At 46.2% G+C, this 22,724-nt stretch overlaps 1 pseudogene; it reads left to right on the top strand.

Moving 5' to 3' along the window:
- The first annotated feature begins 17,903 nt into the window (after window positions 1–17,903).
- LOC125547922 lies at window positions 17,904–18,580 on the top strand (annotated as a pseudogene).
- Window positions 18,581–22,724: the final 4,144 nt, after the last annotated feature.

Below are 22,724 nucleotides of genomic sequence, written 5' to 3'. Positions count from 1 at the left end.
GAATATGAGGGTCCTGCACCCAGCCTCCATCGTCGTCTGCTCCGGCATCTTCATCTTCATGATCATGCCCTTCGTCTTGATCTTCCTCATCATCATGTCCGGCATCTTCTACATGATGACTGTGTATAGCATCACCGTCGTGATCATGTCCTGGAGATTCTTCGTCTTCTCGCCCGCCCTCGCCGCGGTGGTTGTCTTGCTGCCCTTCCTCATTTCTTTCCCGCCCCCCATGGACGACTTCATAGTCATCTTCATCACCTTGCCACCGATGGCCATCCATGAAACCATGCAAGAGCAGGTGGTCCCGCACCTGCCCGGAATCCGGGTCCGCAATAAGGCTCTTCAGCTTGCATCTTCGACACGGACATCTTATCTCCGTCTCGTTCTTTTGAAGCATCTCGGCCTTCGCAGAGCTCAAAAACCTATTCACGATGCCTTCAGTCATCGTGCGGACCATGGTCGCCTGCGGGGTAGAGCAAAATGATATTTTAGAACCAAGAAAAAAATTTGGCATAACTTTCCCTAAAAATAGGACCAAAAAGAATGCATAGTGCCAAAATTCTCGCCGAAACGGAAATGAATCAACATTCCGGCAAAATATTGGCAACTATCACATTTCAAATACCGGTACCTGCAAACACAAACATATATGCAACACCACAAACATGCGCAACACCACAAACATACATAGATCTAGCTAGGCCACAAAAAGTGCATGTGCACTTTGTTGGAGCGAGTTAGGGAGAAAAAAAGTAGATCTACAACATAAAGATAGCTTTCCCCTACTTACCTATCAAAAAAGGTAATTTAACCACTTAATTTTGATGAATCTATGGTGCAAATGAGGTGAGAAGGAGAAGGCAGCCGACACAAGCTTGGAGAAGGAGGTGGAGGGAATGAAGTGAGGAAAGTGAGTGTGTAGGTGTGGCTGTCCAAAATATCTAGCTGGTCCCAGGTTACTAATGGCGCACCACCCACTCATGCGCCATTAGTAACCCCACATACTAATGGCGCACCTGCTGGTGGTGCGCCATTAGTAGTTTTGCAATAAAATAATATATATATATATATATATATATACTAATGGTGCACCGTGGCATAGTGCGCCATTACTAGTTTAAACTAGTAATGGCGCACTATGCCACGGTGCGCCATTAGTAGTTTTGCACACAAAAAAAAAGAATAAAAAAATACAGTAGTGGCGCACTGTTTGGCTGGTGCGCCATTACTAATTAACTAGTAATGGCGCATTGTGCCTGGATGCGCCATTAGTATGTTTGGAAAAATAAAAAAATTATTACTAGTGGCGCACCATGTGTCTGGTGCGCCATTATTGTCTCCACACTAATGGCGCACCTGCACATGGTGTGCCATTAGTATATAGTAGTGGCGCACCACATGTCTATATAGTAGTGGCGCACCACATGTGTAGTGCGCCATTAGTGTGAATTTCATCTATAGCCCTTTTCCTAGTAGTGCGGACGGGCTTTGAACAGTGGACCTCTCCACCCGGTTGTTTCAGCTCAACACAGAGGGACACCTGGGAGCAACATCCGGGCCAAACCCACAGCTACATCCCCTCCGTGTAGTCCCGATGCGTCTGTTTCACCCCTCCAGGTGCCGGCGGCGGCGCCGTCCGTGAGGGGGGCCACGCCCCTTAGACGCGTACCGGGTGTTTGCAACCGCCACAACACTCCCAGACTTGTGAGAAGCAGCGTACGCAAGATTGGCGGCATGCTAGCACACGGAGGCCGCGGCCATAGTCGTAGACGTGCGAAGGGCATTCCGCGTAGAGGGAAGTGTTCGGATACTTCTCCATCACCAAAAATTATGAAAAATTACCATCGCTCCTATAGCACATGTACCCACGTCGTGTAAAAAACTCATGATTTTATCGCGATCTGAGTATTTAATAATATTCATGCCGCACCGTTACCGCAGAACGTCTACTACTGTGTCATCGCCGTCCGTGAGGGGGGCCACACCCCGGAGACGCGTGCCGCCTCTTCGGACATGCCACAACAACACCCCGCATATATGAGGGGCCGGTGCGACGCTCCGGTGGCATTGCTACCCCCCCCCCCAGGGCCCCCGTCCCTCCTAACCCTGGAGCGGTTGACCACGAGATCTAGCCCTTTGACTTTCCACGGACGGGCTTTGAACCGTGGACCTCTTCACCCAGTTGTGTCAGGTCAGTGATACATTCCATTTTGCATCATGCTTTTATATCGATATTTATTGCATTATGGACTGTTATTTCACTTTATGTCACAATACTTATGACTATTCTCTCTTATTTTACAAGGTTTACATAAGGAGGGGGAATGCCGGCAGCTGGAATTCTGGCCTGGAAAAGGAGAAAATATTAGAGACCTATTCTGCGCAACTCCAAAAGTCCTGAAACTCCACGGAACATCTTAAAATAAATAAAGAAAAATCCTCGCCAAAGATGAAGGCTAGGGGGCCCACACCCTGCTCACGAGGGTGGAGGGCGCCCCCCTCCTGGGGCGCACCCCCTACCTTGTGGGCCCCCTGGTGGGTCTCCGACGTCCATCTTCTGCTATATGAAGTCTTTCGATGAGAAAAAATCGGAAGGAACTTTTCGGGACGAGACTCCGCCGCCATGAGGCGGAACCTTGGCGGAACCAATCTAGAGCTCCGGCAGAGCTGTTCTGCTGGGGATACTTCCCTCCGGGAGGGGGAAATCATCACCATCGTCATCACCAACGCTCCTCTCATCGGGAGAGGGCAATCTCCATCAACATCTCCACCAGCACCATCTCATCTCCAAACCCTAGTTCATCTCTTGTATCCAATTCTTGTCTCAAAGTCCGGGATTGGTGCTAGTAGGTTGCTAGTAGTGTTGATTACTCCTTGTAGTTGATGCTAGTTGGTTTATTTGGTGGAAGATCATATGTTCAGATCCTATATGCATATTATTACCCCTCTAATTATGAACATGAATATGCTTTGTGAGTAATTATGTTTGTTTCTGAGAACAAGGGAGAAGTCTTGCTATTAGTAGTCATGTGAATTTGGTATTCGTTTGATATTTTGATAAGATGTATGTTGTCTAGCCTCTAGTGGTGTTATGTGAACGTCGACTACATAACACTTCACCATTATTTGGGCCTATAGGAAGGCATTGGGAAGTAATAAGTAGATGATGGGTTGCTAGAGTGACAGAAGCTTAAACCCTAGTTTATGCGTTGCTTCGTAAGGGGCTGATTTGGATCCACATGTTTTATGTTATGGTTAGGTTTACTTTAATACTTTTGTTGTAGTTGCGGATGCTTGCAATAGAGGTTAATCATAAGTGGGATGCTTGTTCAAGTAAGAACAGCACCCAAGCACCGGTCCACCCACATATCAAATTATCAAAGTATCGAACGCGAATCATATGAACGTGATGAAAACTAGCTTGACGATATTCCCATGTGTCCTCGGGAACGCTTTTCCTATTATAAGAGTTTGTTCCGGCTTGTCCTTTGCTACAAAAGGATTGGGCCACCTTGCTGCACTTTATTTACTTTTGTTACTTGTTGCTCGTTACAATTTATCTTATCACAAAACTATCTGTTACCACTAATTTCAGTACTTGCAGAGAATACCTTGCTGAAAATCGCTTATCATTTCCTTCTGCTCCTCGTTGGGTTCGACACTCTTACTTATCGAAAGGACTACGATAGATCCCCTATACTTGTGGGTCATCAGCGCGCCGCCGCTCCCCTCCGCCGCCGCCGCCGTGCAGCGCCTCCTCGCGCGTGCCGCCTCCGCCGCGCGCTCCTACGTGCCGCCGTCGCTGGCCCCTTCCTCTTCCTGTCGCTTCTGACGCCTTTCATGGACTCTCCGGGCTACTTCACCATCTCCGGTGGAACCGCTCCACTGCCACACTATCAGCAGGCTCTCCCCGCTGGCCACCAGGCGTTCATCGGCGCGCCCTTCCAGCCGACTGGTGCCGGCTACGGCGCCCTGCTTGCGCCGTCGCCTCTCGGTGGTTATGGCCCGCCCGTCCTGGCGCCGCCCTACGGGAGCCTTCCACCGCCGCCGGTACCTGTGCCACGGGACCCCACCCTCCTCGCCGCTCAGCACTCCGCGCCATCGCCGAGTAGCTCTGTCGGTGGAGGCGACTGGTACATGGACTCGGGTGCTACTACGCACATGGCAGCTCATCCCGGTAACCTAACCTCCTCCACTCTCGTTCACACACCCACTCGTATCACCGTTGGCAACGGCTCCTCCTTACCTATTACTCATATCGGTAGCACTAGTTTTCCCTCCACTTCCACACCCATCAATATGTCTAATGTTCTTATTTCACCTGATTTAGTCACGAACCTAGTTTCCGTTCGTCGTCTTACTCGTGAGAACCCACTTACTGTTGAATTTGACGGTGTTGGCTTTTCTATGAAAGACGCCCGTACCCGGATGGTCCTTCATCGATGTGACAGTCCCGATGAGCTCTACCCCGTGCACGCCGGCGCCTCCACATCCACATTCGTCGCCCTTGCCGCCGGCGTTGACCTTTGGCACGCTCGCTTGGGTCACCCGAACCACATTGTCTTACGTCAAATTCTTAGGAGTTTCTCTTTCTCATGTGATAAGCTCGACGAGCACTCTTGTGAGGCTTGTCGCTTAGGCAAGCACGTTCGTCTTCCTTTTAGTGCGTCTTCTTCAGTTTCCACTTTTCCGTTTCAATTACTTCATAGTGATGTTTGGACATCTCCCGTTGCGAGTAACACGGGCTATCTATATTACTTGGTGATTTTAGATGATTATTCTCATTATGTGTGGACTTTTCCCCTTCGTCGTAAATCCGATGCTTTCGCCACACTCACCGCCTTTTATTCCTGTGTCACCACCCAGTTCGGTCGCCCCATACTCGCACTCCAAACTGATAATGGAAAAGAGTTTGACAACGTCGCTTTTCGCACACTTCTCGCCTCTTACAGCACCACCTTCCGTCTAACTTGCCCCTACACTTCCCAGCAGAACGGTCGCGCCGAGCGCATTCTCTGCACTCTTAATGACTACGTTCGCACGTTAATCTTTCACTCTAACGTGCCCGCTCGGTTTTGGCCCGATGCCCTCGCTACCGCCACTCTCTTAGTTAACATTCGTCTGTGTCGCCTCGGTGGAACTACGCCCCTCACCACCTTCTCTTCAGCACACCACCATCCTATGATGGTCTCCGCATCTTTGGGTGTCTCTATTATCCTAGCACCACGTCCACCACGCCACACAAGCTTGCACCACGATCCGTCCCATGCGTCTTTCTTGGCTACCCTCCTAACACCAAAGGTTACCGGTGCTATGATCATGTCACTCATCGTGTGTACACCTCGAGGCATGTGTACTTTGTCGAGACGGTGTTCCCATTTTTTCAGGTTCCTCCGGCTTCGGCCCCTTCAGTGCCGGCCCCCGTGCCCCCTTCGTGGAGCGATGCGCGGCGGCAGCCCCCGGCTGCCCCCCCCTCCGGCACGGCGCCCTCTGCCGCCACCACCTGGCTTCGTGACTCCCTCCCCCGAGGTCGAGTCCGAGCGGGCCCCAGGGTCCCCGTCTCCTCATACGAGGTTGAGCCCGGCACCTTGCCCGCCCACCCTGTGATGGGCTCGACGTCACCCTCACCCATCGCCTCTTCCGCCGCCGGCTCGGCCGACGCTGCTACCGCCGTGGCCCCCCAGCCGCACGGGGTGCCCCCACCATCGCGGCACCCGCCGGCCCTGCTGCCCCGCCACTTGGCGTGACTACCCGTGCCCGGGCAGGAGTGCTTCGGCCCAGCACGCGCTACTCCGCCGACGAGTATGTGTGCGCCGCCATCACCCGTCCCCACCTCCGCTCGCGCTGCCCTTCGGGATCCCCACTAGCTAGCTGCGATGCAGGAGGAGTTCGATGCCTTACAGCGTAACCGCACGTGGCATCTTGTTCCGCGACCCCCTCGTGCCAACATCATCTATGGCAAGTGGGTGTTTCGCCACAAGACTTGCCCGGACGGTTCTCTCGAGCACTACAAGGCTCGGTGGGTGGTTCGTGGTTTTCGGCAGCGTGCAGGCGTGGACTTCACCGACACCTTCGCCCCGGTTGTGAAACCGGGCACGATTCGCGCCGTGCTTCAGCTGGCGGTCTCACGCGCCTGGCCTGTGCACCAGTTGGATGTCTCCAATGCCTTCTTGCACGGCCATCTCGCCGAGCAGGTGTTCTGTGAGCAGCCCACTGGTTTCGTCGACGCCGAGCACCCCGACTTCGTGTGCTTGCTCTCCCGTTCTCTTTACGGGTTGAAGTAGGCGCCTCAGGCTTGGTACCAGTGTATCGCAGCCTTCCTGCAGTCTCTCGGATTTCAGTCCACTCGCTCTGATGCTTCACTCTCTGTGTATCATCAGGGAGTTGACACTGCATATCTGCTGCTCTATGTCGACGACATCATCCTCACGGCGTCCGCCCCCGACCTCCTTCAGCGGCTGACTGTTCGTCTTCGTGATGAGCTCTCCCTCAAGGACTTGGGCCCCCTGCACTACTTCATCGGCATCGAGGTGGTCCAACGGACTGACGGCTTCTTTCTGCATCAGCAGAAGTACGCCCACGAGCTCCTGGAGCGTGCCGGTATGCTTAACTGCAAGCCAGCGCCCACCCCTGTCGACACGAAGGCGAAGGTCTCTGCTCTCGAGGGGTCTCTTGCGTCCGATGGAGCGTTTTATCGCTCTATTGTCGATGCTTTACAGTACCTGACGCTGACTCGCCCCGACCTGCAGTACGCTGTCCAGCAGGTGTGCCTCCATATGCACGCCCCGCGTGACTCTCACTGGACTCTGGTGAAGCGTATTCTCCGTTACATACGCGGCACCATGTCCTTGGGACTCACCCTGACGGCCTCCGCTTCCACCGACCTTGTGGCCTACTCGGATGCCGACTGGGCTGGCTGCCCCGACACGCGACGCTCTACGTCGGGCTACTGCGTCTACCTTGAGCCCTCGTTGATCTCTTGGTCATCGAAGCGGCAGCCCACGGTCTCCCGCTCCAGCGCCGAGGCAGAGTATCGTGTCGTGGCTAATGTCGTGGCCGAGTGCTCTTGGATACGTCAGCTGCTCTAGGAGTTGCTTTGTGATGTTCACAAGGCCACTCTTGTCTACTGCGATAACGTCAGCGCGGTCTACCTCTCCGCCAACCCGGTGCATCATCGACGGACGAAGCATATTGAGCTCGATATTCACTTCGTGCGCGAGCAGGTTGCCCTTGGCCGTGTTCGGGTTCTCCACGTACCGACGACGCAACAGTTTGCTGATGCGATTACTAAGGGATTGCCTACTCCCGTCTTCGAGGAGTTTTGGTCCAGTCTCTGTGTCTCCGGCGACGCTTCGACTGCGCGGGGGGGGGGGTGTTGAGTATATATTGTGTATTGCACGTGTATTGGATTTGTGGTCCACCTCCTAGTCTTGTATAGTTGAGGTAGAGGTCTTCCCTTGTATCATATATACGTGCACCAGCACCCTATCAATACAACGTCTATTGTATTGCAAACTTTTCTGTCTACAATTTGCGATAAATGTCTCGTGTCCCAAATTAAGTCCAGAAAACCTGCCCTCAATAAATTCATCGTTCTTCACCTAGATCAATTAATTTTAGATCATGTCTTGCCGCAAAAAAAAAGATCATGTCACATGTCCCCAACTAAGTCCAACAAACTCAGTCCTCAAACAAATCATTGTTTTTTCTATCAGTGACACAAGTCCCGCAACCCAGATTTTCGGTCGAGCAAACCTTGATCCATGGCAACTATCATTTGCCCCATAGAGAAGCACCTGCGAGGTGGTGACCGTCGGTGTGCGCAACCGCACCGTCTTGACGTATGTTATTTTTTTCACCCATTGCAGCGCACGGACATTTTTGCTAGTAAATAAATAAGAGCAATTCCAACACGCCGACTTATTTCGTCCCCGCGTCTCCGTTTGGACCGTCACGGACAGAAAAATTGACCCAACGTGTCGACTCATTTCGTCCCCGCATGTCCGTTTGGGTCGCCACAGACAGAAAAATTGGCCCAACGCGTCGATCCAAATGAACGCACATCCGCTTTTCGTCTGACAATGCTAAGACCAAGACGAAAGAAGTGGCGCTCGCTAGCATGATGAGGGGGTGAAGATCATGAAGGTGGATCTGAACACCGTGTCGCCGAGGAAGAGGTCATGGTTCGAGAAGATGCAGTCCGACATGCTCAAATTCGACGACGAGTGATCTATGGCGGAGAGCGTCATCCCTTTTTTGTATGCTGACAATTGTGCTGGTATGGCCACACCCCTTTTTGTGTGCTGGCATGTGTACCGGCCATTGACAAATGCACCATCATGAATTGTGATGATTTTTTTTGAAGGTTGATATTGTATGCCGGCCGCTGGCATGGCGCTGGCATGGTTGCTGACATGATCTATTGTCACAGACCTTTTAAATTTATATGTGGACATAGAATGAATTGCGCATGTTGGATGCACGGCTGAATCAAAATAAAAACAGGATGGACGCCGAGCAAATGGTCAATCCAAACGAACGAAAAATGAATAAAGCGCTCTTTCATTTGGATCAACACGTTGGAGGTGCTCTAACAGAAAGCAGAAGAGGGACGACGGATGGGCATTGAAGATAGGGAAAACTTTGTTTTTGCCACTTTAGTTTTTGCCAACTTTGCTTATGCCACTCTAGAATTTGACATCTCACTTTTGCCACTCTTAGCTTTTGACAATACATCACAAATGCCATTCCGTGGCAAAAACGATAATTTTTTATTTCACTTTTGTCACTCTTAGCTTTTGACATGTATCACAATTGCCACTCTACAATTATCGTTTTTGCCACAGAATGACAAAAGTGATATATTGTCAAAAGCTAAGAGTGACAAAAGTAAAATGTCAAATTCTAAAGTAGCATAAGCAAAATTGGCAAAAACTAGAGTGGCAAAAACAAAATTTTCCCTTGAAGATACTGGCTGCAGCAAAGAAGAGAAGTAGAAGCTGCCCCGCGGAGGCGGGGGCATGCCTCCATGTCGCTGTCGGTGCGCGAGCGCGTTTGCTTGCCTCCTCGCCGGTGCGGCAGCGGTGTGGTTTCTCAGCCCCACTGGTCACTGCGCCGAGATTTGATCTGATCTCCTGCGGCTGCAGCCGGATTGAATGCCCAACCGAACCGCCCGCCGCAATCAACACCCGGGCGCGATCGACGGATGGGATAGTTGGGTCGAGGCACCGCCGCGTCGGTACCACCGTACCTCCGACAGGGGAGACGCCCAGCACGTACGCCGGTGCGCGCGCACGCGGCCACCCGCAAGCCGACGGGGCGGCAGACGCTCAAGGCAAGGCCGCGGGCGCGGGGACGCTTTGCTTGTGGCGCGCGGCGGGGACTTACCAGAATCCATTTTTGACGAGGGACCAATCACGCAACCGAGAGGCAAGTCACCGGGCGCACGAGCTTTTGCTCGCCTAGCCTCGTGAATGAATGGGTTCAGAGTTAAGGCCCAGCCAGTTTCCGGTCCAACAACTGTTCTTCCAAAACTGCTCTCGCCTGCCTTGACAATTAAACTCAAACCAAAAACAGCCCACTCGCTGGCTCCACGACTTAGTTGGCTGCATCTAATACAGCCCACTCGCTGGCTACTGTGTTTCTTCGTTCTTAGATCGGTTTCTATTTCTCGTTCGGTTAACTGATAGAGGAAAAACAAATAGGACATGTTTTGAGTCAATTTGACTATTGACTTTTGGAAAAATGGTCAACCATTGACTTTTTCATAATAAAATAAAATAAAAATACAAAAATCGAAAAAAGCTCATTAATTCAAAATGGTCATAGATTTTAAAACTTTCACAAATGAAAAAATTTCATCAAAAATTCAAAAACAATTCGTCGGTATTTAAAAATAAATCACAATTTGAAAAAGTTCATCATTCTGAAAAACTTCCATCTAATTTGAAAAAAAGTTCATCAAACTTGAAACAAATGTTCACAAATTAGAAAAAAGTTCCTCAATTTTGAAAAAAAATCATTGATAGTGAAAAAAGTTCATAAACTTTAAAAAAGGTCATCAAACTGAAAAAAGACCATGCATTTTGAAAAATAAATAATAAATGATTGAAAACCATGCATAAAAAATTGAAAAAGAAAAAGAAAAACTAAACAGTGAAGGCATCACATCACAGCAATAGTGAAGAGCAACCGAGCTCCTGGCCCAGATAACATACCAGCGGAGTTTTATAAACATTGCTGGGACTTTGTGAAAGGGGATATCATGCGCTTGTTTGATGCTTTTCATAACAACACTTTAGATGTTGCTCGTTTGAATTATGGAATGATAACTCTTATCCCGAAAGTGAATGGAGCTAAAAGGATCCAGCAATATAGGCCAATCTACCTCCTGTGATGCCCTTATAAGCTTATTACCAAGGTTTCGGACAATAGAGCGGCCCTTTTTGCTGATATCCTCATCAGTAAGCATCAAAATGCCTTTATAAAGCATAGGAACATTATGGACGGTATCTTGACCCTTCATGAGATTCTGCATCATACGCAGCGTAAGAAAAAAGTTGGTGTGGTATTGAAACTCGATTTCGAAAAAGCCTATGATAAAATCAATTGGGATTTCCTTCTTGAGTGCCATAAAAACAGAGGTTTTGGCCCTGTGTGGTGTGGCTGGATTCATAGTATCCTTAAGAATGGGACCATTAACATCAAGCTGAATAACGAAACTGGCCCCTACTTCCAAAGCTGCAAGGGAGTGCGACAAGGGGACCCGCACTCGCCTTTCTTGTTCAATATGGCTGTGGAAGCTCTATCTAAAATGATCCTTAATGCACAAAAAGAAAAAATGCTGACAGGTCTCGCTCCAGACCTGATCAATGGGGGTGTTGCTATCCTCCAGTATGCAGACGGTACTGGCATCTGCTTTGAGCATGACAAGGAAGCTGCAGTCAATTTGAAACTCTTGCTTTATATATTTGAACTCATGTCAGGGCTAAAGATAAATTTCCTTAAAAGTGAAGTTTTATGCATAGGGGGTGATGATGACATACTTACCTTTTACTCCGAGCTCTTTAACTGCCAAATTGGGCATTTTCCTATGAAATATCTAGGGGTTCCTATGAGTTACTCCACTCTTCGTGCACTTGACTGGGATTTTGTGAATGATAAATTCCTCAAATGCTGTGAATCTTGGATTGGAAATGCAGCATCTTCAGGGGGGAGACTGACCTTCTCAACTCTTCTCTTACTAGCATCATATTCTACTACATGTCTATGTTCATGCTATCTAAGAAAGTGATTGAGAAGTTAGATAAACACAGAAAAAAGTTCTTTTGGCAGGAGACTGATGGTCGGAAAAGATACCACTTGGTCAAGTGGCCTAGAATCTGTAGGTCCAAAAAAAAGGGGGAGCTAGGAGTTAAAGATCTGCATAGAAAAAATATCAGCCTACTCACCAAATGGTGGTGGAAATTGGAAACACAGCAAGGGCTTTGGCAGGAGGTGATTCATGCTAAATATTTCAAAAATGACACGATCCCCTTGGTGAAAAGTAAGTTTGGGGATTCCCCCATTTGGAAAGCTATTATGAAAGTAAAGGAAGTGTATTTGGTAGGGAGGAAAGTGAAATTGAACTCTGGTAATTTAGCCAGAGTTTGGAAGGATCCTATTAGAGGTGCTGCCCCCTTGAGAGATAAATTCCCAACCTTATTTCACATATGCAACTATCAGGAGACAACTGTTGCTGAATTTAAAAATTTTGAGGGTAGTGACCTGTTCAAAAGAAATTTACACCCTCCCCTCACGGATCAGTGGAAGGATCTAGTTGAGGTCGTTAACTCTTGGCAGTTGTATGCCGAGACTGATCAGATTAGTTGGGCGTTGGGTAAAAAAGGTAAATTCTCAACCAAATTGGTCTATACCTACTTGGAAAGGCATCTGGCTGGATGTGACTATAGATGGGTCTGGAAAGCAAAAATCCCCCTTAAAATCCAAATTTTTCTTTGGCAAGTGTTCCAAGACGCGGTTCTGACTAGAGAAGTCATGAGAAAGCGCAACTGGGCAGGCAATCCTAAATGCTTTTTTGTGATAATGTGGAGACCTCACAACATCTTTTCTTTACGTGCCCTGTGGCTCGGGTGGTATGGAGGACGGTTGGATGTGTGCTGGGCACATCTTTATGTCCAAATAACATTTGGCAGTACTATTCCTGGTGTTATATTTTCCTTCCTGATGGAACTAAACTTTACACCTCTGGTTTGGCAGCAGTTTGTTGGGCGATATGGAACAATCGTAACCAAGCTACTTTTGAACATAAAGATCTCAAAAGCCCTTTTAATGTGGTGTATGCTGCTTGTGGTTTTTTGATGTACTGGGCAGGTTTGATGGCTGGCAATGATCGGGAGGCCATGGAGCGCGGAGCCAAGATGCTCAGGTCCAGTGCTTCGATGATGATGAGAATCTGCGCGGCTCCAACCAACTCAGCTTCGAACTGATCCCTTCTACATCTATTCGGAGTTTCAAGTTCTCGTCTGTCAGGGATAGGCTGCCTTTCACTCCTGCGCGGGTGTTTTCTGATTGCTCTTTTGTGAGCCTGTAAGCTTGGTGGATTTAGACTATTTTGGGTTCCTTTTGGAGACTCCTTGGTGTTTAGATCCTATAGGTTGCGTGATCACAGGTGTCGCTGGGTTTTCGCCCCGCAATGAGCTGCTCGATGACGAGTGCTCATGGTGGGTTTCCCAGTGGTGCTCTGAACTCGCCCCCCTTTCTAGTTTCCTTGCGATGTTGTTGGTTCTTGGGTCTGTGGTTCTCTGAACTATGTATTTCCGTTATGCATTTAATGGAAAAGGGTTGAGGCCCGGTTCAAAAAAAATCACATGACAAGAAAATAAGTTAATAGACACAGCATATAAGCTCTACCTGTTTTGTTCGTCCTATTGCACAAAACCATGAGCGATGTAGTTTGAATCCCCGATCGGACGCCTTATTTTTCGAAGGTTTAAAGAAAAAAACTAAATAGGCCCAACCCAGGAGGAAGTGGGGTGTGCGACAGTTTGCGTAATGACTTATAACGGGCGCTATGAGCGCTAAATAGGAAATCTCCTAAAAGAAAACCAGTAGTTGTGTTGTAGCAAAGAAACCAGTTTTTTTAGCTAAAAGAGATAAAAGTCTTTCTAGTAACAAATGGGGAGTTTTATATAATAGGTCCGGAATAGAAAAAACACATGATTGTAATGCCATGCACATGCTAGATTTCCTATTAAATGCACTGCAAAGGATTCTTCAGGAAAAAAATCTTGTAAGATTCAGGCCTATGAATCAAATGACCTATATAGGAAAAATTCCGAAGGATTCCAATGCCCTCAAATTTCTTTGGGAATCCTTTGAGTCAAAGTGGCTGTATCGTTTTTCATATTAATACGATTCATATAGACATGGGAAACATATTTAGGCACTCCCCAAACGATGCAGGATTCACCACGAATCCTTTGCATATTCTACAAGTGATGGTACGTAGTGGTCAAAAAATACACCAGAGATCGTTGCTTCAAGATTGATGCAAGGGGCAAATGGCAAATGCAAGGTGCATTGGCTGGCTTGGGAGAGGATGTGCAGAAGCAAAAAGAGTGGCGGGGTGGGTTTTAGGGACTATGATCCTTTCAATCAAGCTCTACTAGCCAAACAAGCTTGCGGCTTGGTGAGCAACCCTGAACCCATTATGTTCACGTGTGTTGCAAACACGATATTATCTATATGGGGAGTTCTTGGAGGCCCCTTGTCCCAAAAGAAGTTTGTATACTTGGATAAACATCAAATTAATTTGAAGGGTCGGTGATGGCAAGTGAAAGTGTGGGACGATAGGTGGATCCCGAGGACAAGTGCTTATCATCGACTGGGATACAAGGACAATACCAGCGTTACACGGGTGTGCCGCTTGTTGGAGCATGAGGGCTCTAGCAGGCAAATTCCAACTCTCGACAAGGTACTCCATGAAGGCAACATGCATGATGTTAAATAGGCCGTGCTGGCACGGAGGACTTTCCAGCTTGGAACTTCACAAAAAATGGCGTCTTCATAGTCTGCTTCGCATACCATCTTGGCGGGGCTGAGAGTTCTTTATCAACCAACGGACCTCCGGGGCGGCTAGAGCTGTGGATCACGGACGTTCCGGGCAAGGTGAAAAATTCACATATGGAGGTTGTCGTCAAATGGGTTGGCAGTTGGTGAAGAGCTCCAACAAAGGCAAATTAAGAGTGATGTGCATTGCCTGCGAGAGAGAGGAGTCCATAGTACATCCCTTTTGGACATGACAACATGGAAAGGAATGCTAAAACTGCATTGCTAAGGCTGATCGCTGGATTTGTGCCACCACATGGTATACAGGACCACGTCGACCTCAAGCGTTGGTTCCTGGACTGGCTATGGATTTTCTGTGAAGTAAAAAACAAGTAGAAGACAACAACTGCCACTTGGCACTAGATTAATAGATTAGTCCAAAAATATGATATAAAAATTATTTAAAAGTGATAGTATAATAGCATGAAATAATCAAAATTTGTAGATATGTTTGAGAGATATCAGTACCCAGGTTCACGTTCCACCTTGCTGAGGTTCGACGGTCTTGATGCTGATGACATTGGTAGACTGGTAGTCTGGGTTGACGGCCTCAGGGTCGAGGTTGAAGGTCTTGTTCTCGATGGCCTTTTGTAGCCACTCCTTGAGACTAGCCATAGTGGAGAGTAACTTCAAGAGTAACATACACATTATTCTAGACTATATTATTACCTTCATAGTGGGTAGTAACATAAGTGTGGTGTCATGCAAAGCTTCATCTATTAGGTTATAGACTCATATTGTATTGGGATATGTGATGTTACGGTAAGTAGCTAAGTTACTCAATTTGCCTCTCTCCTCATTAACTCAATGCCACATAGGCAACTTTGCTGAGTTGAAGGTTATGTTACTCTTGAAGTTACTCTCACTATGGCCAGTCTGAAGGCAACGCAGTCTTTGATGATGTGCCCGACGTATCTGTGGTAACGAACTAACGATAGAACAAAGCATTGATATACATGTTTACCTATTCTGGCTGAGTCGGTGCTGGTAAGGTCAATGCTCCGTGGGCGCGATGAAATCCTTGAACATGTCACGAATCATGTCCCGTTGGAAGATGTACTGCTTCTTGAGCATATCTTGCATCAAAAAGCGCAGTCGAGCTTGGGTGGAGTCGTTCTTTGTGCCGAGACTTGGCATGCTGCCTTGTGATGTGGAGGGGAACAACCGAGTGGCGTTGACCTTCGCCGGGGCCTTTGCTTTGCTGGTAGGGTTGCTTGAGCTGGTCTTCGCTATATTGCCAAGGCGTTTGGCCAAGTCAAAGGTGTCGGCATGCCTGACGTGATTTCTCAAGCTCGAGTTTGGTGGTTGCGACGGCCGAGAGCTTGATGAAGTCCTTGGGATTTCAGCGTGACAACGCGAAGGATAGTGCTGCTACATGCCATGAATGCATATTTCGTTGCCACTTTTATTGCATTGTAGGGTTTGTATTTAGACTTATTATTTGTATCAGACTAATGTGTGTATGAAAATTAATGTAAGAACTCTTAAACTGGTATTGAAATAGTTCACTTTCCTTGTGATGTGAAATCTTATGGATGTGGATGCATACTTACTGTGATCCTAGGAAGTTATGTTGAACATATCCATGGTCCGGATTCTCCTTTTGAATCTTCTTTTGTCATATATCAGGTTAATTGCCTTAAGTGGTGGTTAGCACGACATGATTAAGGTAGATTATGATTAGGGTAATCTGCTCCGTTACAGTAACCCTCTAGCCCATTATTGCCATTCTTATAGCTATATATAGTGTGTCTTGCTAACTACCCCCTTCCATCCGAAAAAAGCTTGTCTTAAGCTTCTTTCTCAAATGAATGTATCTAGCGCTAACTTGGTACTAGATATATCCATTTGAGGGACAAATTTTTTCAGACGGAGGGAGTAGGTCTTTATTTGTGTGGTTACCAAGGATTCAAATAACCCTACACAACACACAACGATTGGAGTGTAGAGGAGACCTGCAGCAATGTTCTTGGTACTTCGCCATCGAGAAACAGTAGTTCTTTAGTCTTTATCATATGATTATGTGGTTGTCGACGTGAGGAGGGGTTTGGGACTCATGATCGAGGATTGGGATATATGTTATGTGGATTGAGCTGAAATGAATGATATGTGTTGATTTGTGTGTGAATGACGTCCCAACAGCTCCCGGTACAGGGGAGACTTTGCTGAATTTTGTTGTAATTACCGTACTTATTTTATACTAAGTATGGGTTTCTACTTATTGGTTGATGCAGGTTAAGATGTCGCCACTCTTCTTGTGTCACCCTGCTTCTTCTTACTCCGCTTGCAAAATCCGGTTACTTTTCTATCCTTTTGTATATGATTATGTTGGTTGCCACTATGAAGGTTTGGGCCTCATGACCGAGGATTGAGACATATTCTTGTGTGGGTTGGGCTGAAAAGAATGATATGTGTTGATTTGTGTGTAAATGATGTCCGACGGCTCCTGTATTTTTTTGCGGGAAAACTTTCGATCTATCCCTCTTCAATTATGGTAGTACAACTGACTAGAAATAATAAAAAATTCGTTCAAATTCGTAGACCACATAGTGATGACTACAAGCACTGAAGCCTAGTAGAAAAGCCTAGTAGAGGCATTCAGAAAACGTTGTAAGTGGCGCGGACAGGAGAAGCCGCTAGTATGACGCCGCTGATAAGGCTCACTAATGGCGCCGACTTCCAACACTTGTAGAAACCTGATATTACTGGCATTGGCGGCTAACGCCGCTGATAACTTTGGTACTGTTGGCGCGGGTCGGCCAACGCCACATGTACTTATTGTATTCGTGGTGTCCAGGAAAAAACAACACCGCTATAAAATATGACAGAATTATAAAAATAATAATCATGTTGCATATGAAATCTCGTTACCTTAAAAATTGCATTGCATCAAAATCAGATTACATTACATTATATAGTTGCATTGCATGTGAAACCATATTGCATTGCATATGAAATCACATTACATTATATAATCTGAAATCACATATGAAATCATATTGCACTGCATATGAAACCACAAGGCTTTTGCTGTGTGCTTTTGGCACACGGCAGACATTCAAATCCGGTAGTGAACTTTGTCTTGTTGTATATTTGGACCGCGTCTTTTTAAAGAGAAAACGTCACACATAATTTCTTTTCCACCAAACTCCATTGGCCTCGTTGATATGTTCATTCTCTTCTTTTCCAATCTTGTGTATGCATTGGCTATATTCTCTTGCTTCTTGAGCACTCCCATTTAATGATTTCCTCAAAGGTGGACATATCGTGCCAAGATGAATCTTGCATTCCTAGTTTTCTTTGCGTAAACTAATATAGGTTCCTCTAACAAACTGTGGGTTTTACTTAGGACTTGGAAAGCTGACAATTATGCAAAAAAATCCGCATGGCACTATTGGAAGTTGAAAAAAAATTAGTTGTGATGTGTCAACATAATATATACAAGCCCACAAGCCACTCATGCAGATGGTATGATGGACAACTAGGGTTTTATGTCCGTTTCATCGACCTCTTTGCATTTCCCTTGCCATATATATGAACCAAGGATGTAGCTAATTTTGTCGATATGGTAACCATCCTAGCTTTTTAGTAGTGCGATTAACAAACTATGGGTTGTAATCACAATGTTTAGATGCATGCCAAAATACATCACCTCACTGGATCAAGAACAATGACGTGGAAGCCCAAGCCATAGGCACTAGACACAAGCCACCCACGCAGATCATGAACAACTTATATGTCTGTTTCCTTGCACCTTTTTAGCTTTATGTAGCTATATAAACCGTTAAGAGATCAAGAGTGTAGTTATCCATATACACAATTGATTAATATAGTGATAAATCAGAGACAGAAAGTTCGTGCGCAGAGGAACAATGTCGATGAAGACCGTGTTCTCGGTGCTCCTACTATGTATTCTCATGGCGACACCCATAGCAGCCGAGTATGACGCATGGAGCGTTAACAGTGGTCCTTGGATGTGCTATCCGGGGCAGGCCTTCCAGGTGCCCGCGCTCCCTGGCTGTCATCCAGTGCTGAAGCTCCAATGCAATGGCAGCAAGGTGCCCGAGGCTGTCCTAAGGGACTGCTGCCAGCAGCTCGCGACATCAGCGAGTGGTGCAGGTGCGGTGCCCTCTACAGCATGTTGGACAGCATGTATAAGGAGCATGGCGTGCAGGAGGGACAGGCGGGGACAGGAGCGTTCCCACGCTGCCGGAGGGAGGTGGTGAAGCTGACGGCGGCGAGCATCACAGCGGTCTGCAGGCTACCCATCGTCGTTGATGCGTCCGGAGATGGAGCGTATGTCTGCAAGGATGTGGCCGCATACCCAGACGCCTAGTCAAGCAAATGAGTAGCTACTATGTTGTGTCATGCATCTTGCCTCTTAATTTGTGGGGGTGCGCACAAGCTAAATAAAATGGTGTATGTGCCTATGCGAAATGCATCGTTAATGAATAAAAGTGAAGTTCCCTGATGATCGAGAAATTTCAATCAAACATACAAAAGAATAAGTAGTCGCATCCCCTCTGACAGAGAGAGAAATTCGTTAGCACCGATGCAAAATGATGTGACAATTGATGTGTACTTAAAAAGCATATAGGTACATTGTATAGTTGATTCTATGGTATAAAATTACTAAAAGTAACCAAAATCTTAGAAAATATATGTTTCCATCTTTGCATCTGATTTAAATGCATTTATGCACCTGTTTGCATGCATAACTGCCATCATGTTGTCAGAATTCTTTTTGATATATGCAGCCCATTTATCCTTTCTCATGTTCACTGACATGTGTGTAGAGAAGTGCAAAATATGAACTCCGGTGGATCAAAAGTCCAACAAAGGAACATTTTTCCTTTAGGAAAGGATTCTGTCTACTCCAAAAGGGGTTTGGTCTTTAGATGTTTCACGACAAATCCAATCATTATAGTTCACTACCGGAAAACGGTCCTACCCCGACGGCCAAAACTATGCGTACGGCTGCCGTCAGCCTACTTCGAGCTATGCCGATAGCCCAGTCCTGGCCGTCGGCTTATCCTGGCCGTCGGGCTACACCGATCTACGCCGACGGCAGCCATCGGCATAGAACGGCCGTCGACCTAGATGCAAACACGCTGACAGCAGCCGTCGGCATACCTGTGGGCCCGGTGACCCTGCCCGTGACCAGCGGCTAACGCCATCAAACCTATGCCGACGGTCACGACAGGCGACCATCGGCATATCTCCGCATGCCACGTCACCGATCCGCGGCGTAGATATGCCGACGGCAGCCGTCGGAATAGGCGCCACGTCACCGATCCGTGGCACGGTGCCCACCAAAACCCTGTCGTCTCTATGCCGAAGGCATAGTTTTTTTTACATGTGTTTTTTACATATGTTTTTATGCTTTTTTACATATGTTTTTATGCTTTCTTTACATATGGTTTTATGCTTTTTATGTATTATATGAATATATATATATGTAGTTTGTAATTTTTTCCATTGATTATGAATATATGTATACAGTTTGTATTTTTTCGAGCATATTAATAATGTGCCGTCATGTTCTTTTGAATATAGGTCCTACCACAACCGGGTGGTGTTGTGGCATGTCCGAAGAGGCAGCACGCATCTTCGGGGCATGGCCCCCCTAACGGACGGCGCCGCCGCCGGCACCAGGAGGGGGGAAACGGACGCATCGGGTCTACACGGAGGGGATGTAGCTATTGGTTTGGCCCGGATGTTCCTCCCAGGTGTCCCTCTATGTTGACTGATGACCCACAAGTATAGGGGATCTATCGTAGTCCTTTCGATAAGTAAGAGTGTTGAACCCAACGAGGAGCAGAAGGAAATGATAAGCGGTTTTCAGCAAGGTATTCTCTACAAGTACTGAAATAAGTGGTAACAGGTAGTTTTATGATAAGATAAATTGTAACGAGCAACAAGTAACAAAAGTAAATAAAGTGCAGCAAGGTGGCCCAATCCTTTTTGTAGCAAAGGACAAGCTGGAACAAACTCTTATATAAGGAAAAGCGCTCCTGAGGACACATGGGAATATCGTCAAGCTAGTTTTCATCACGTTTATATGATTCGCGTTCGATACTTTGATAATTTGATATGTGGGTGGACCGGTGCTTGGGTGCTGTTCTTACTTGAACAAGCATCCCACTTATGATTAACCTCTGTTGTAAGAATCCGCAACTACAACAAAAGTATTAAGGTAAACTTAACCATAGCATGAAACATGTGGATCCAAATCAGCCCATTACGAAGCAACGCATAAACTAGGGTTTAAGGTTCTATCACTCTAGCAACCCATCATCTACTTATTACTTCCAAATGCCTTCCTCTAGGCCCAAATAATGGTGAAATGTTATGTAGTCGACGTTCACATAACACCACTAGAGGCTAGACAACATACATCTTATCAAAATATCAAACGAATACCAAATTCACATGACTACTAATAGCAAGACTTCTCCCTTGTCCTCAGGAACAAACGTAATTACTCACAAAGCATATTCATGTTCATAATCAGAGGGGTAATAATATGCATATAGGATCTAAACATATGATCTTCCACCAAATAAACCAACTAGCATCAACTACAAGGAGTAATCAACACTACTAGCAACCTACTAGCACCAATCCCGGACTTTGAGACAAGAATTGGATACAAGAGATGAACTAGGGTTTGGAGATGAGATGGTGCTGATGAAGATGTTGATGGAGATTGCCCTCTCCCGATGAGAGGAGCGTTGGTGATGACAATGGTGATGATTTCCCCCTCCCGGAGGGAAGTATCCCCGGCAGAACAGCTTTGCCGGAGCTCTAGATTGGTTCCGCCAAGGTTCCGCCTCATGACGGCGGAGTCTCGTCCCGAAAAGTTCCTCCTGATTTTTTTCTCATCGAAAGACTTCATATAGGAGAAGATGGACGTTGGAGAGCCACCAGGGGGCCCACGAGGTAGGGGGCGCGCCCCCTCGTGAGCAGGGTGTGGGCCCCTGGCCTTCATCTTGGGCGAGGATTTTTCTTTATTTATTTTAAGATGTTCCGTGGAGTTTCAGGACTTTTGAAGTTGCGCAGAATAGGTCTCTAATATTTGCTCCTTTTCCAGCCTAGAATTCCAGCTGCCAGCATTCTCCCTCCTTATGTAAACCTTGTAAAATAAGAGAGAATAGCCATAAGTATTGTGACATAAAGTGAAATAACAGTCCATAATGCAATAAATATTGATATAAAAACATGATGCAAAATGGACGTATCAACTCCCCCAAGCTTAGACCTCGCTTGTCCTTAAACAAAAAGTCGATAACAATAAATATGTCCTCATGTTTAGAGGTAGAGGCGTCGATAAAAATAAAATACAGACATGAAGGCATCATGATTATTCTCATAACAGCAACATATATAGATTTTGTCATATGATTTCTTATGTTCAAGTGATGATCTATTCACAATGCAAAAGTATAAATCATAAACCTTACTGGGCTCCGACAAACTATAATCTCAGTCATTGAAGCAACTGCAATTTATCATAACATCGGAAAGAGTCTATATCAGAGCTAAAAATCAAGTCCACATACTCAACTATCATTTAGTCCTCCATAATTACTAACACTCACGCAATACTTGTGGTTACGGAGTTTTAATCGGACACAGAGAAAGATAGGGGTTTATAGTTTTGCCCCACAACCTTTTACCTCAAGGGTAATGTCAACAATAATGGTTCATGCTCCCCTACATCCAATTATATATATATATATATATATATCTATATATATATCATGTTCTTTCCAATGTGTTGAGCTTGCCAAAGGATAAAATGAAAAAGAAAAGGTGAAGATCACCATGACTCTTGCAATAGGTAGAAGATAATAGTAAAGGATAGGCCCTTCGCAGAGGGAAGCAGAGGTTGCCATGCGCTTTTATGGTTGGATGCACAAAATCTCAATGCGAAAGAACATCACTTTATATTGCCCCTTGTGATATGAACCTTTATTATGTAGTCCGTCGCTTTTATTACTTCCACATCACAAGATCGTATAAAGCTTATTTCTCCCACACCAATCAATCATACATATTTAGAGCAATTTTTATTGCTTTGCACCGATGACAACTTACTTGAAGGATCTTACTCAATCCATAGGTAGATATGGTGGACTCTCATGGCAAAACGGGTTTAAGGGTATTTGGAAGCACAGGTAGTATTTCTACTTGGTGCTGAGATTTTGGCTAGCATGAGGGGGAAATGCAAGCTCAACAAGTTAGAGGTCCATGACAACATACTTTATCTCAGATATAAGAAAGACATAACTCATTACGTTGTCTTCCTTGTCCAACATCAACTCTTTAGCATGTCATATTTTAATGAGTGCTCCCAGTCATAAAAGATGTCAATGATAATATATCTATATGTGAAACCTCTCTTTCCTTATTACTTCCTATTAATTGCAACAATGACCAAAGCTATGTCTGCCAACTCTCAACAACTTTTAGTCATCATACTCTATCTATGTGAAGTCATTACTCTCAATAAGATCAATATGAACTCTTTGTTTCTTTTTATTCTTTTTCTCTTTTCTTTTATTCACCCAAGATCATGGCAAAATAGTCAAGCCCTTGACTCAACACTAATC

The sequence above is a fragment of the Triticum urartu genome, chromosome 3 (assembly GCF_003073215.2).
Source record: "Triticum urartu cultivar G1812 chromosome 3, Tu2.1, whole genome shotgun sequence".
In the NCBI taxonomy this organism is placed as follows: Eukaryota; Viridiplantae; Streptophyta; class Magnoliopsida; order Poales; family Poaceae; genus Triticum; species Triticum urartu.
Note: the sequence above shows the minus strand (reverse complement) of the source record. Positions and strands in the feature narration are given on the sequence as shown.